At 45.1% G+C, this 15,913-nt stretch overlaps 1 long non-coding RNA gene and 1 pseudogene across 2 annotated transcripts; one reads left to right on the top strand and one right to left on the bottom strand.

Moving 5' to 3' along the window:
• Window positions 1-2,662: 2,662 nt before the first annotated feature.
• Window positions 2,663-5,674, bottom strand: LOC116070662 (annotated as a pseudogene).
• Window positions 5,675-10,324: 4,650 nt separating this feature from the next.
• On the top strand, window positions 10,325-15,377 carry LOC116070661. 2 transcript variants are annotated; one of them, XR_004110500.1, is made up of 3 exons: window positions 10,325-10,424; window positions 12,250-12,379; window positions 15,155-15,377. It is a non-coding gene; the product is annotated as an uncharacterized LOC116070661 (long non-coding RNA). The 2 variants fall into 2 exon arrangements; XR_004110501.1 differs by having other exon boundaries at window positions 10,342-10,424; window positions 12,162-12,379.
• The last annotated feature ends 536 nt before the right edge of the window (window positions 15,378-15,913 follow it).

Genomic DNA, 15,913 nt, shown 5'->3' with positions numbered 1-15,913 from the left:
CCAATTTGAGGTTAAATGTGGCAACACAGCCTTGTGACAGAGTGAATATGATAACATGTCATTCTGTTTTTTATAGCACAGGAATGGCTCACTGGTCGCTCGCCCAGGAATGTCTAGAGTATCATAGTTCAGTGAAACAAGGCACTTACGATTTTGAATCAGAACCTGCTGGAACTCTTGCCTCATGAAGGATGCTTCCAACTCTGACATATCAGCACCCCATGCCCAAGAGGCCAAGAGCATAGGTTTGTTGTATGGTCTCCAAATACATGTGTACTTGTACGTTCCTGCTGTGAGCTTGTCTTAACCTCGGGGATCTTATTGAAAATTTGGGGAGATGATATTCATACCAAACTCGACAGAAGTGTCTTTGTTATAGCCTATAAAACTACTAATGTAATGTATTGCTACAGATTTCTATCCCACCCTGAAGACAGATGAATTATCACTGTCCAGGAAGGAGTTAGGACCTCTCAACTTGGTCTAGGAATTTACCTTTATGACTTCTATCAAATGCCATTTATTCCATGACCTATCATAAGAACATGAGGTCTACCAATAGGCCTAGGCATTACCAACACCTGGGCAGTGTCCAGTTGCCTGCTTTTCCATCAGCTGCCTGCTTGAAGAAGCTCTGAAAATTCTCAGACCAGGAGGCCTAAGAAAAGGCATAGGAATGTAATTGTAGAATTTTATGTCATGTCTGTGACCCACTATAAGACCAAGTGAGTCTTGTGGCACATCATTTAGAGCTGGTGGCTTCCAGAACTTCAGTGCAGACTTCAGAAAACAAGAGTATCAACACAACATCCTGAATGTTTTAATATGTCCCCAGTCTGGATGTTGTACGTTGTGATGACTAGTCTTAGGACACAAGCTATAGTTTTCTGAAAGGACAGAGCCTCAGTTGAGAAAATGCCTTCATAAGATCCCACTGTAAAGTATTTTCTTAATTAGTGATTAATGGGAGATGGTCAAGCTCATTGTGGGTGGTGCCATCCCTGCACTGGTGGTCCTGGGCTCTATAAGAAAAAAAGAATGAGCAAGCTATGGGGAGCAAGCCAGTAAGCGGCTCCCCTCTGTGGCTTCTGCATTAGCTCCTGCCTCTGGGTTCCTGTCCTGACTTCCTTCGGTGATGAACATCAATATGGAAGTATAAGCCAAATAAGCTCTTCCCTCCCCAAGTTTCTTTGGTCATGTTTTATCACAGCAATAGGAACCCTAATTAAGACTTTTGTGCACTGATGGTACAGTATATCCCTGGTATCCAGTATATCCATAAATCAGTATATCCCTGGTAAGAGGCCACAAGGGTCTAGGAACTAAAGAGTAAGAAGAGGAGTGGTTTAATTTTCCCTCTATTTTTTGAATGGTCTCCTTCATTCCTTCCTCCCTCCTTCCCTCCCTCCCTCCCTTCCTTTCTTTCTTTGGTTTTGGGGCTTTGTTTGTTTGTTTGTTGGTTTTGGGTTTGGGGTTTTTTTTTTTTTTGGTTGGTTGGTTGGGGTTTTTTTGTTTGTTTGATTGATTGATTTTTTTTGTTTGTTTCTTTTTTTGCGGGGGAGGGGGATTACAGAATAGATTTTATTGTTCTGGGTTCATTCTTGTCATGGTCACTGGGCTGAGGCAAGTAGACCTTGCCTCTTTCAGTCTTGGTCCCAAGGGGGTCTGCTCAGATTTTCTTCCATCTTCAAAGTACACTAAGAAAGCTTTATCATTTTAATACATCCTAGATGTTCAACTGAAGTAAAGAAATGACCCTCCCATCTCCACCCACCTAAAACAAAACAACAAAACAAAACCACCCCCCTAAACCCCAGCAGCTGCTGCTACAGCTGTTATGAAAAAATAATACAAACTCTTCTTTAAAAATAGATCACACAGAAAGAACTCAGAGGGCAGATGTACCCAGGGAGGGAATGGGGCTGCTCTAGCCATGAGGAGAGGCCCAGGAAGGGTGCTGAGATGACCCTGGAGGGCTGGGGTGCTGGTGGGTGGCTGCCTCATTCCCTTTGTCCAGCCTCTGTAGTGTGGGCTGAACCCTCCCTGTCAGCTGGATCCCAGGCATCATCTGCCCTCTCCCCTGAGGGATCTGGCTCATCCTGAGCATTGGTACCTATTTCTCACTAAAGTGGCTTTGATCAAGAAATGAGGTGGATGCCAAGCAAGAGCGAGGGCCACTGCCTGGCCACATGGGATTGGACTTCTCTCTCCCTGCTTTGGGACTTAGATCCTGTCAATGGACTCCCCTTGGGTTCCCGGCACAGAGCCTCTCCCTTGGCGTTAGAGGGGCTCGATTCTAAAGCTGCCTTCTACCCCAGCCTTGCTGAGGAAGAGCTGCCAGCAGGTGCAGTGTGCAGACGGCAGGAAACGCATGGAATGGGCCCAGCTTCCCAACCCTCTAGCTCATGCAAGACAAGTGAGGGGTTGGCCCCTCGGAATGGGAAGTAAGTAAGGGCAATGTGACCAACCACGTGTGTGTGCTGTCTGGTGACTTGGGGGCCAGAGGCAGAGAGAGGCTGGGGAGCATCCTGCATAAGAGGAAAAGGCAGGTTAGGGCCTGGGTCTGGGGGAATGGGGATGGGCACCGCTGCCCTGGCTGAGGGCTCCATGCCTAGGCCACCCCCTGCTGAGGCGGGGATGCAGATGATGGGGTCCACTGGGCTCAGTCAGGGACCTCGTGGTGGGCAGGCAGTGAGTTCTTGCCCTGCTGGTAGGTCTCCCAGAAGCCCTGCTCCAGTTGTTCCAGTTGTGGGCCCAGTGGCAGGTGCATGCAAAGTGTTTTTAGCCATTGTTCCAGCTTTACAAAAGAGGGCCTCTTTTCAGGATCCAGGTCACAGCAACACACAATGATGGGGGATACTTGGGGGATAGTTTGGTAGACAGTAGCAGTCCAGAAAACCCCTTACATTGAGGCCAAAGTCCATAGTGCAGGCCAGATAGTCAGGGTAAGGTATGCATTCCCATGCCAGGTAATCTCACAGAGGACAATTGCAAAGGAAAACCGTCCACCTTTTCACCGTAACTGCAACTGTTAATCATCTCTGGCTCCTTCCAGTAGGGGTTGCCCACTACTGTGTGTTGGACCATGAAAGGCAGTCTGTGTTCTGGTTGAGCCAGGCTTACTCAAGACCCAGTAGAAAATTTTACATGGGATGGAACAGTGAACTCCCAGATGCTCCTAGTATTCTGGCTGGACTCCACCCCCACAGTCACCTGACCACAGCCAGTATGCCCTGCCCCACAGTTACGTGGCAACAGCAAGGTAGCCCAGCCCCCTATAAAAGGGGCTGCTTGCCCCTCCTCTCTCTCTCAAGGTCTTGCTCTCTTTCTTGTCTCTTACTCTCACCTCTTGCTTCCTCTCTCGCCCTTTCTTTCCCCTCTCTTCACTGGTCATAGCCAGCCTCTACTTTTATTCTCCCCCCTCTGTCTCCCCCTCTCTCTCCCTCTCTCCCTCTCCCTTTCTCTCTCTGTTTTCCACAATAAAGCTCTAAAACCATGGACTGCCTCCTTTCATCTAGACTTGCAGTGCTGGAACAATGGATTAGGCCTTCCCCTAAAGAGGCCCCACAGGAAAGCCTCCCGGGTTTCCAGCCACCAGACCCAATCAAGGACTCTCACCCACTCAGGAACCACCCAGCGCCTTCTCCCCTGCCCCTTCTCCTTTCAGCCCTGGAGCTGAATGAGCCGCCCCCAGTGCCCCCACTTTGTTCTTAGCTCTTCCAGCGGCTTCTGAGACTGAGAACCTGTCTCTGGCCTCCATGCCTCCCCAGAGGCATGGACCCCAGAGCCAGTTCTCCCAAGGTACCCAGCAGTCTGTGGTGCCCAAGAGCAAGAGCCAAGACTGTGCCTTCCCCACCCCAACCCCCACAACAGGGTCCAGCGGCCTAACACTGCTCGACCTGCAGTGTGTGGTTCCTCGGCAGTCTCCTGCATCCCCCCACCTTGGCGGGATGTGGGTCTCTCCCACCCCTTTATTTCCCCATGCCCAGCACCCCACAACTGTACACCATTTTCTCAAGGCTGTGCAAGTCTTCAGACTGACTCTTCTCATGGATCATGAGTGGAGCTAGCCCAAAGTCGGCCACCACCAGGTCCCCGTTCTCACGGAGCAGACAGCTGTGGGAGTTGAGGTCTCGGTGGATGATGTTTAACAAATGGAGGTAGACCATCCCTGATGCAATGTCCTTAGCAAAGATGACTCTCTGACTCCACGGGTACTGGCTTTCCACGCTTTTGATGATGCGCTGCAGGGTGCTGCCCTTAATGTTCTCCGTGATGAAGTTCAACCACTTGTCCTTGTACAGCACACGGATGAACTTGAGCGCGTTAGGGTGCTCCAGGCACTGCATGACCTAGAGGAATGTCCTCTGAGTCTCCTCGTCAAACAGGATAAGTTCCTTCGACACCATCACCTTGACTGTTTCTTGGTATGTCACCTTGATGGCCTGGCCAAAACAGCCCTTGCCCAACACCTCCCCTGCCCAACACCTCCCCATGGATGAGGTCAGACGGCCCAAAGATTCAGTGTTGTCGGCAGAGCACTCGGAGGGATCCGAGATTCAGAGCAACCCAGGTCCTTGCCCTGGGAGGCTGAAGAATCTAGTGAGCTGGCACCCAGGACTTATCAATACTGCAGCTCCTCAAAATAGGTTTCTGCCGGGCAGAGCTGGCTGCCTGTCCGCTGGGAGTGTGTACTGGGGACCTCAGGGGCCTGGGATCCAACACTGGCCCATGGCCCAGTGAGTCATGGGGGTTGTGCTCAAGGGTCAGCTGGAGCAGGTGGCTGGTCTCCTGGACAGCAAGTCAATCTCGTCCAGCGGCATATTCTGGATGGGCCTGCCATTGATTTCCAAGATCCAGTCTCCAACGTGGATGAAATTCTTCACATCTGGGCTCATGCATCCTGGGTCCACTTCTTGAACTCGGACAGTGTGCGAATGCTCTGTGCCACATCCTGGTGGGCCGTGAGGGGGCGGGGGTCAGTGGAGACAGACAGGCCTTGTTTGCCATGGGCAGAGGATGGGATAGACACTAGAGTGATTGTGCGGGGCGGGTGGGAGGCAGGTGAGTCAGGTAGGCTCTGTTGGATGACTGGAGTTACCACAGTCTAGTAGTAGCACTGCCCTCAGTTCAGCTTGGAGTGCTCCAACAGTGTGTAGGTGTCCCCCATCACTGATGTAGGTTCCACAGGCGAGGCAGATGAAGCACTCAGGGTGGTACTTCAGCTCCCCGGCCACCACAACCAGCCCTTTGGTGATGTGTTCGGAGCACCCGTGGCAAGATTCGCCATAGTGGGTCTTGCAGAAGACTTGTAGAAGAGCTGTCCATCCTTCTCGGAGTACTGGTGTGAAAGGGAGGCATTACACTCGCAGCACCTGAAGCAGTCCGCATTCAGGGCCTGGAGGTAAGATCCTCTGGCCACAGCTCTCACACACAAGCTACTCGCTTCCTTCCTCTCCCATACGTTCTTCCCTCCAGGTGCAATAGTGTAGCCTCAACTTCATGCACACGGTGGGGCAGGGGGTGGGGGACAGTTGGAAACCGGCGAGCACCAGAGACCTGGGGTCACCCCCGCCCCCGAGCTTGCCCGCTACTGGCCCAAGAAGGTGGGAGTTCTGGGTTCCTCAATGCTGCCCCTCTGCACTCCCACGCCAGGCTTGGGAACACCGCTCCACGTCACCCGAGAAGCGTGATCAGGCTGGCCAGGAACTCAGAGATCTACTTGCCTTTGCCTCCCAAGTGCTGGGATTTAAAAAGGTGTTTGCCACCACCTCCCAGCTAGGATGTCTTGCTGCTCTTGACCCAGGTTAACTCATGACTTTCCTGGACCTCGCTATCTGTTCATGACCTCCAACGACATCTTCACCATTCCTTAAGGAAAGGTTCATCATTAAGCATCCAAGACTCAGGCAGTCAGAGTAACCCAGAGCAGTAAGGTTAGATTCACATTTGGGCTGACGGTTGCCTTGTTGAATCTATACTGACCCAGGCAGCTCTTCCTGATCTTCTCTTCTATAGCACTAGGGTTGGTGTTAGTCAGGATGTCATACAAACAGGATGAAAAAATAAAGGACTACGTGGTTTGAATAGAAATGGTCCCCCATAGACTCACATGTTTGAATATTTGGTCTATAGGGAGTGGCACTATTAGGAGGTGTAGCCTTTTTGGAAGATGTGTGAAGAGGGCTTTGAGGTCTCATAAATGCTCAAGCTAGGCCGAGTGTGGCAGTCTCCTGCTGCCTTCAGATCAAGGTGTAGAACTCTCAACCCCTCTAGCACGGTGTCTGCTTGCCACCACATTTCCTGCCACGAAGACAATGGATTAAACCTTTGAACTGTAAGCCAGCCCCAGTTAAATACTTTTTCTTTATAAGAATTTCTATGGTCGTGGTGAGTCTTCACAGCAAGAAAACCCTACTTCAGACTATTTCACATAAACCTCCTTCCAAATACCAATAGCTTTGATTGTCTTAGAAATGTCAGAACTGGACAGACCCTAGATCAAGTAAGAAAGATCAAACTAAAGCTATATTGTACCCAGTAAAGCCAAGCTCAGAAGAAACGATTCCCTGAGTTAACCAACTTCACCTTTCACAATGATGGGGAGAAGCCTTGCGAGGTGGATGGTTCTACCACACCAATCCATGTGTGCCGTAAATTGTTGGCTGCTCATGAACCCCAAACTCTGTACTCTCCTTGGATATGCACATAAAGGACCAACCATAAGCTTCCCGGTCTCTAAGCTATAACAGAGCCCCAAATCTGCTCAATGGCAACATTGGTATGCAGGAGACCAGGTCAAGGGCAATAGGCCTGTTAAACTCTCACAAAACCCTCCCCTTCTGACAGCTCTATGAAACCTCAGAAATGCTGTAATATACAAGACGCGGTTTAAGAAGGAGGAGGTAAGAGAAGGAGATAGGAGGAGTTTTCCAAGGTTCATCAGCTCATTATTTTGGCCTAGCTAAGCTTGTCAGAATCTATACTTTGTCTATCACCTCCTGTGGGCTCAGAAAGCTGTACAATTGAGGAAGCTAATATGGAGAAAGAGTGAGTTCAGATGCATCCAAACCCTGAAAATCTCCTCCTGAGACCAGTAGGGATAGGACTGCTTCCTCTTTGCTCTGAGCCTGAGTGTCCCAGCACATGTGACCCTTCTGATCCCCATCACCACCACCCTTGAGGTAGTCATGTAACCTGGTGGCTAAACTACAGCTTAAATGTCCTCTCTCCCTGTAAGGACGTGTCCAGCAAGCACCTGGAATTCCTCTTCATACAAATGAAGCATTCCCAGCAACTCAGCCTCAGCCAGTGATGAACACTCACCCTGAAAACTCCTACCCACTCCCCAAGGTTGATACAACCCTTATTCACCCCCAATAATGAGAGATGATATGTTGAAAATCATCTTCAGTAAAGGCTATTTCTCCAGTACTCCTGTTGATGGAGTTCCTGTCTAACCCACCCACACAGCTAAGCTTCATTCCTTTCAGTCCAGCCCAGTGTGCTGTGTTCCTGGATACCCTGAGAGCAGGAGTAGACTCCAGCAGCAACCTACCTGTTGAAGTGAGGTGAGGGTGGTGAGTAAGTGGTCTTTTATGTCTTTCAAGAAGAGCTCAGATGTGATTTTTTTCTTTTTAACCTAGCCCAAATTTTCCAGTTATTCACATTTTCAAACGGGAAATTACTCTTAGATGGGCAAGATAGGAGGATGGTTCTCTCAGCATCTGTGCCACTAAGGGAAAGTCACATGACTTCTAGTCTCCCAATCAGAAACACCAGAGGGACAGACTGAGAAAGGAACATGAGGAAGTTGGTGACTAGAACCTATCTGAGAGATATCTGCTGCACAGTTGTCATATTTAATGATGCAGGAATTAGTGAAAGCGTGTCTGACCAACAGCAATTAATCAGCTCTCCTCATACAGTAAGTTACTGGTTCAGGTTTTGTTTGTAATCTAGAAGACAAAGGGAAATTAATTAGAAGAAGAGGCAAAGTTAGCTTTGGAAAGTCTACATTTATTAACAGGTTACCAAATGGCTGTCTGTCTTCTTCCCTCCTCCCATCTGCCATATCTTGTGGCTAAGAGAATTGAATTCCAAGCTGGTTGTGAGTTTAGCGGCTTGAACCTTCCAAAGACTTTCAACCAAGCTCTAGTTTTTAAGCCTCAGGACAGCAGATAACTCAACTCATCAGGGCTGGGGTTCATCAGAGAGACAATGAGAGCTGCAAGATGGTACTGGGACAAAAGGAAAGTACATAAAGATAAGAGCTGATGATATTGCAATCAAGACAAATGTTCAATAGATTGGGGTCTGAAGACAACAGTCTTAATAGAAGTAAAGGCTGAAACAATCAGAAAAGTGAGAGACAACTGGGCCCCTTAGAGAGGCAATGCCCAAGGTATTAACCACATATCAAGAGGAAAGAGAATAGAACCTAAAGCCAATCACATGTGCCAACAGGTCCTATGTACTCTAGAGCATTTAACATGCATGTAGACTAAAAATTCAGATGACATCAGGGGGAAGAGATTCCACAATGGTTTTCTCTCCTTTTGTAGCAGAAGCAGGTTTTGGGTTCAAATCTCAAGACCTCTTATATATCATCTATAGAGGTAGGAACTTCAGGTTAGGTAGGTGAGAGGTATGCCTGATTCCATAAATACCATCTCAGATGTAAGACACAATAAAGTCCTGGGTGACCTACCCCACCCTATTATGTCTTTATTGGTCATAAGTCATTTATTATGACTTATGCAAAAACAGGCATGATTCAGCTCACGACATTCTGTGATCTTGCCACACCACACATTTGTGTTCGTAGTAGAAACCCTGGTTTCCCAGTTGACATAAGAGTCAGCATTTATAATAGTCAGACAAGGATGTCTGTGCCACAGGAAGTGATTGTATCCCTAATACACCTAGCTTCCTGCTGAGCAAGTTAAGAGTAATCTTAGACTGACTGCAGTTAGGGGCGTAGCTTCTTGCTATTTGAAAATGATACTTAACCCTTTACTTTTACATCAGGTAGAGAGTAGTTGTAAAAGCTCTTGAATTGTATACAGAGCTATTTTCAAAATGATCTAAAAAATGAACATTTTTCATAGTCATCAAGAATAGGAAAGTGATGGAACCTGTGCCTCTAATTTTTTTCTCTGTGGTAGTAACTACTTTCTATGATTGTTCTAGTGAAAATACTGATGCAGTAAATGAGGATTCAGATTAAGAGCACCCAAGCTTAGCACCTATGTTTCTTTCCACACACATACACTTTATACCATCAGACATGACCCTTACAATCAGGCTTCTCTTACAATCAACACCATGGCCCTACATTTTGGAACCAATTAAAATGCACATAAATTAAGAATATCTATGCCACCAGGAGAATCGGAAATATCTAGCCTCACTTTAGTCTAAAGCAAAGTGGTGACAACAAAATTAGTAGGGTCTAGAACGCTAACCTATGATGATAAGAGCCACTGGGAGAAAGTGGAATGAAATCAGGCAAGAATGTAAAGCCAATCACTGGCCCATCCTCCCTCCTCCCATCTACCTGCCAATCAGTGACCTTTCCACCTGTCTCAGGCCCCAAACCTCTTTCAAACTCAGTTCATTTTAAGGAAAAAAAAAAACTAAAGTTTTCTGCAAGTTCTATTCAATTAGAAATGAGAACAAACTAAACTTGAAAATAGAACCAAAAGAGGTCCCTGCAGTGGAGCTAGGCTATTAAGATCTACTTTGAATCAACCAAAAGGCAAGGAGAGTCAGCTGCAAGTGCCAGGGATAATGACCAGATATAAGCTTTCCACACTAGGGGTGTCCCTGCTGAGAACACTGGGGAGAGAGAGATATCTGTCCTTCAAATCTTTTCAGTTATGTAAACTATCAGCACCCAGGCTGGAGACACGGTTTCTTAGAACTCTTGCCTAGTTACCTGGAAAGTCCTGGCTCAATCACCTGCATCACAAAACTAAAAACAAGTAAAGAGACATGAGAGCCTGGGACTAGATATGAGATTACCATGATCAACATGATCCAAGTTGTTGGTTCATATCTATGACTGCTAATGACAGCAAGCCCTCCCATTTAAAGTGTCTCTGTTTATCTTTGGGTCTCAATCATGTCTAACTGTCCATGAATCATGTCCCTGAAGAAGCTACCTCAGCAGAGATGTGGACCTTTCTTTAACAATTCTGACCTGTATAGGTATGACATGGGGTCTGTGTTCTCTCCAACTTACCGAGAGAGGACCAACTGTGGTTCCATCCCTATACCATCAATTACTGTGACCTTGCTTGGTTCTAGAACCTGGTGTTTCTCCTGATCTTCACCCTCTCCAGAGCTGTGATGCAGTCCACAGGACAGACACTCTTGGACTCTCAAGACCAGAAGCTTCCTCTCTGTGAATATCCTGGAAGGTACAAAGACAGCCTAGAGACACATCTAGCCTTCCCTTTAGCCATCAGAGGTTTCTGACAATGGGCTGCATCAAATTGGCATTTCTCCAGGAATTTCATTCTGGAAGAGGGAAAAGGCTGAAGCTTGGTGACAAGAAGAACAGCTTGTCTTTGGCAAACATGTTTCACATGTTTCTGATAACCTTGCATGGCAGGCTGGAACACAGGCAGTGATGGATTATACATTGACCTGGATGCCTCCCTCTGTTTACATACCTTTTGCCCTCTATTTATATTTAAAAACTAAACCTCGTTTTGGGATCATAAAGATAGATTAGGAAGAAACAAAGTGTGTCCTTTATCCCAATGTGGCCAAATAACTTACTTCATAGCCAGAGAAGTGTGACAGTGGACCCAAATCATGTTCCCCACTATCCTAAAGCAGCTGACCTGATCAAAGATAGAATGACCCCTTGAAGACATGGTTACAGTGCCAGTTAGATGGCAGAAGGCTGGAGAGATACAGAGGGGTTTTCCAGAAGGCAGTCAGTATATACTTAGAGTCAGCTTCCAACATATGGTACAGTTTCTCCCATAGCCAGGATCTACAGGTCCAGGAATCACAGGGTGCAAAAGTGAATAGTTCCACTCACTATCATAGCCCTAGTGACCCACCAGGAAAATATTTGCTTTTCTAGTTCCATAACCTCAAATTCTGATGGTCTAGAAGTTCTAGTTCCAGAGAAGGCAGTGTTCCTGCCAGGAACCACAACAAATACTGCATTGAACTGGAAACTGGGACTTCCCCCTGATAAATTTAGGCTTCTAATGTCCTTAAACCAACAGGCTCAGAAAGGAGCAATAGTGTGGGGAGAGACAATTGATCCAGATTACCATGGGGAATCGGGTTGGTTCTCTACAATGGAAATAAGAAAGATTATGTCTGGAATGTGGGAGATCCTTCCAGGTGTTTCTTGGTGCTCCCATACCTTGAGATTAGAGTCAATAGCAAACTATAACAACCTAATCCAGGAAGGATAACAAATGGCATGGACTGGTCAGGAATGAAGGTCAGTTCTCCAGGAAAAGAGCCAAAACATGCTGAGGTGTTTGCTAAGAGTAGAGGAAATACAGAATGAGTAGTAGAGAAAGGAAATTATAAATACTAGCTAGGGCCCTGTGACCTGTTGCAGAAAAAAAAAAGATTATAATTGACATGAGTGTTTCTGTTGTATTCTGTTAAGAACACATTTGTACATTTGTACACATTCATGTTTTCTTTCTTCAATTTATTTACTGTGAGATTCAACAACAATTAAAAGAATATCAATATCACATTTAAGTTTGAACTACTAAAGGAATGTCAAGGGACATCTGCCACCTATTCTAAATTTATAATGTATTTGCGGTCCTACAAAGGATAGTTATATCACTAGGTATAATTATGATCTAGTTAAATATATAATGTTTTTGAGATTGTACATGGGATTGTTATATCATGTTTAGGCACACTTATGACTTACTTTCATTTGTAAATTAACCATGAGATGAGATATGATTATGTGTCAAGATAAGGGGTGGATTTGCAAAATTATTCTTGGTTGCCAACTTGAGTACTTTTATAATTAAGTAAAACCTAAAAATGAAGAAGCACACCAGTGAGAGATTTTTGCTTAAGCTGAAGTGGGAGATGGAATTCTAGTCTGGATCTTTGAGGTGGAAAGACCTGCCTCTAATCTTGGCCATGCCTTTTGCTAGAAACCCATAGAAGAGCATAGAAGAAACTTTTGCTTTTTGACTGTTTACTCTCACCTCATCAGCAAGCCTCTTCCTTCCTTGGCATTAGAGCCTATTTCTTCAGGATTCCAGCATATACTGAAGACCAGCTGAGACACCCAGATTCATGGACTGAGCAACAACTGAATTCTTTGATCTGTTCATAGGCAGCCATTATTGGACTAGCTGGACCATAGCCTGTAAGTCATTCTAATAAATCCTTTCTATATGTAGAGATATATTTATTTCACTATAAGAGTTCTATTACTCTATAACCTTGATACAAAGCCCAACTTGTCTAGTGCTTACATTTTGTGTAGCTTGATTATTAGGTCTCTGTCCAAGGCCAGAAGTTGATTCCATTCTTTTGTCCAAAAGGAAATACCTCTCAAAACCTCTTTGAGTCTCACCAGAGCCTTCAAAGTTGCAGTAACATTCTCCTCTCAGAATAGGCAACACTATCCTTTAGAAAGTAGGCTGAGAAAACTGGAAAATATATATTATTTTAATGTTTATTTTTATTTTATGTGTATGGGCATTTTGCCTATAGGTATATCTGTGCACTATGTTCATGCAATGCCTTCAGAGGCCAAAAAAAAAAAAAAATCTCCTTAGACCAGAGTGACAGAAGGTTAAGAGCTACCACATGGGTGCTAGAAATCAAACCCACATAGTTCTTTTACCATTGAACCATCCTCAGAGCTGGCTTTGAGATAATGGTAGAAGAAACCACATTTCAGCCAGAATACATTATTGGCTTTCAATTAAACTTTACCCTTCATGTTAGGAACATGAAGATGGACCTAGATGTGTATGTGGAGAAGAGGTGAGGAAGTGTCTTTAAATTCTTATTCCTCACCCCAAGGTGGCCATATTGAATCCATCCTCAGCTTTCACTATGAATTGTATATTTGTTGGCTTATCTGAGGATGGATGCATGAGCAAACCTTGTGAGGGCTACCAGCACACTGGCCCCAATACTAACTCTTACCAGTCATGAACTCCACCCTCAAACTGTGAGCCAAAATAAACCCTTGCTTAAATGTTTTTTTGTCACTTTGTCACCAGGAGAAAATAGCACAGAGAAATTGGACATTTCCTCAGCAGCTGAAAGACTTCCTTTACTGAAAAGCAGCTTCATTATTTCATACATCTCAGGAATGCTCATGACTTTTCTCTCTCCTAGCTAGGGTGTGTACACAACTTACATACAGCTTACACGCATGAACTTAGACAAATAGTGTAATGACTTTTAGGCCAACGTTCAGGTCTATATTGATATTAAAAGGTATCTCAGGGGAGGAAAAAGCCAGACTTAAGAGTTCTAATTCCCAAGCCAGCACTTCATAACACAACCTACAGAGTAGCCACTGGTTAAACTCCTTGAGCCACAGCTCAGCCTTTGTGTTGCTTAAAGTATATATAAGCAGAATATATAACCTTGTCTCTGCCCACTCTCTTGGAAAAGACAATTCCAAGAGAGCTCCTGCTGCCCTTTGGTTGCTTCCTCTGCCTGCTTCATGACCTAGTCTGGAGTCTGCCTCTGTTTGGGGAGGTGGCGAACAATCAACTGTTCAGCATGCCTGATCTCAGGCCACACGGCGTCAGTCATAGGATGAGGGGAGTTTTGTCAGCATGCCTGATCTCAGGCCACACAGCGTCAGTCATAGGATGAGGGGAGTTTGGGTTTCTTGGGTTTTATGTTTGGTTTTGTGGTTTTGTTTTTGTTTTGTTTTTTGTTTTTGTTTTTTTTTTAAAAGAGACACAAGCCATACCACATCCTGCTAGGTTTCTTCTTTCCAAAGAATTCATTCCCTGGAGCAAATGCCAGGAAGGTAGGTGCACAGAACCATTTGTAAGCGAGCAGCGTTTTCTTTGTGGGTCAAAGGTTTGTTAGTAAAGGTGGTCTCTAAAACAAGAAAACAGAGATGAATTACAAGGAAAGGAAACCATGCATCAAGGACAGGACTCACAGCAAAGGATTTCCGGGTTTTTCTTGGTGTGTGTGGGGGGGGGAGGGGTTCTTTAGTTTTAGGCAGTGTCACATATAGCCAGTATGGCCTCACATTACCTCTGTGATTAACTACTGATCCTCCGGCCTCTACTTCCCAAGTGTTAGGATTACAGGTGTGGAATACCACATATGGTGCCAGGAACCAAAACTGGTGTTTCTTGCATGCCAGAAAAGTGTTTTATCAACTGAGCCACATTTCAGTCTTGTTTTTAAAGGCCTACTTCGGGTGCTTTCAGTATCAAGTTATGAACTCATCTGCTAAGCCTGTCACAGTTTGATATCTAAAGGCCTGTGCCACTCCAAAAGCCACACAGCAAACCCTGTAGTTGATCTAATTGATTAGCTGTGCTAGTGGGTTACAGTTGTTTTATACAGTGTTAAGTTAGAATTTATACTAAACCTGACCAAAATTCTCAATTGGCAGATTTGTTATCGGTATACCCATTTATAGAATTTTTAGGACAAGTCCACCTGTCAGAGGGATGAAAATACTACGGGATAACTAATCCAAACTGTTTTCAGTGTTAGGGGAAGCATTTCTCCCTATGAGCCGCATCCTGCAGAAGAATCCTCTGTACCTCCCTCCTCCCTCACCCATTAGCTCCTGGAGGTAACTTACACTTCTAAGCACACTTGGCTCTTGAAGAAGCTGAAGTTGAATTTCAAATTCAATTTCTTTCTTTTGGTTTTTTAAAGGTTTATTTATTACATTTTTATGTGCACACTTTGTCTGCATGTATATCTGTACACCAGAAGAGGGCATCAGATCTCATTATTGTTGGTTGTAAGCCAATAAACTTGGCTGCGGGGAATTGAATCAGGCCCTCTAGAAGAGGAGCCTTTCCTCTTTAACTGCTGAGCCATCTCTCCATGCCACAAAATTCCATTTCTTATACTGAATTCTTATTTTTAAAGTAATTACCTTCAAGCTCTTTCTATTTCTGTTTAATGTCAAACAAAGCTTCAGGCACCAACACTTCAAAAACCCAGATCCCATCTTCCAAGAGATTCTATGGCAAGAGAATTTCCAGCCAAGGCTCATGCATCTGTTGAGTGGAGCACCTCCTTGAAGCACAAAAAGTAGCTCTCCACTGAGGGGCAGAGAAGACAGTGCACAGAACGTCATCCTGTGCTTACATAACGCTTTCAGGTTTATTAAATAAAAAGAAATTTGGATATGGAGACATAGGGGCTGAGATACTTAATTTGTTGCATAGTAACTAAGCCACTATCTAGATAATGAACATGTCCATAGTATATTTTTAAGGAACCTGTCAATTTCCTGGAACATATTTTTCATAAAACCAAGGAAGTATTATAGCACTCTCAGGAACTCCAGGTTACTATCACCCAAATATCTTGACCCACCCACTCCTGAACATGGCAGACACTTATATTTATTAATGAAAGCTTAAGCCTTAGCTTGCTTACCTCCCAACTAGCTACTATAATTTAATTAACCCATTTACTCTAATCACATTTGCCACATGGCCCAGCTTCCTCCATATCTGGCTGGTGAATCTCCCATTCATGATTCTTCTACCTCTCCCTGGAAATCCCACCTTCCCCTTCCTGCCTAGCTATAGGCTGTCATCTCTTTATTAAAGCCAATCAGAGAACTCCTTAGGCAGGCAAGGAAGGACAGATACACACCTTCACACAGTGCACAGAATGTTACCCCAACAGGTTACTCCATTTATTGAACTATATGGAACTTCCT

The sequence above is a fragment of the Mastomys coucha genome, unplaced genomic scaffold (genome assembly GCF_008632895.1).
Source record: "Mastomys coucha isolate ucsf_1 unplaced genomic scaffold, UCSF_Mcou_1 pScaffold22, whole genome shotgun sequence".
Classification (NCBI taxonomy): Eukaryota; Metazoa; Chordata; class Mammalia; order Rodentia; family Muridae; genus Mastomys; species Mastomys coucha.
The sequence above is the reverse complement of the archived record's forward strand: the minus strand, read 5'-3'. Positions and strand labels throughout refer to the sequence as shown.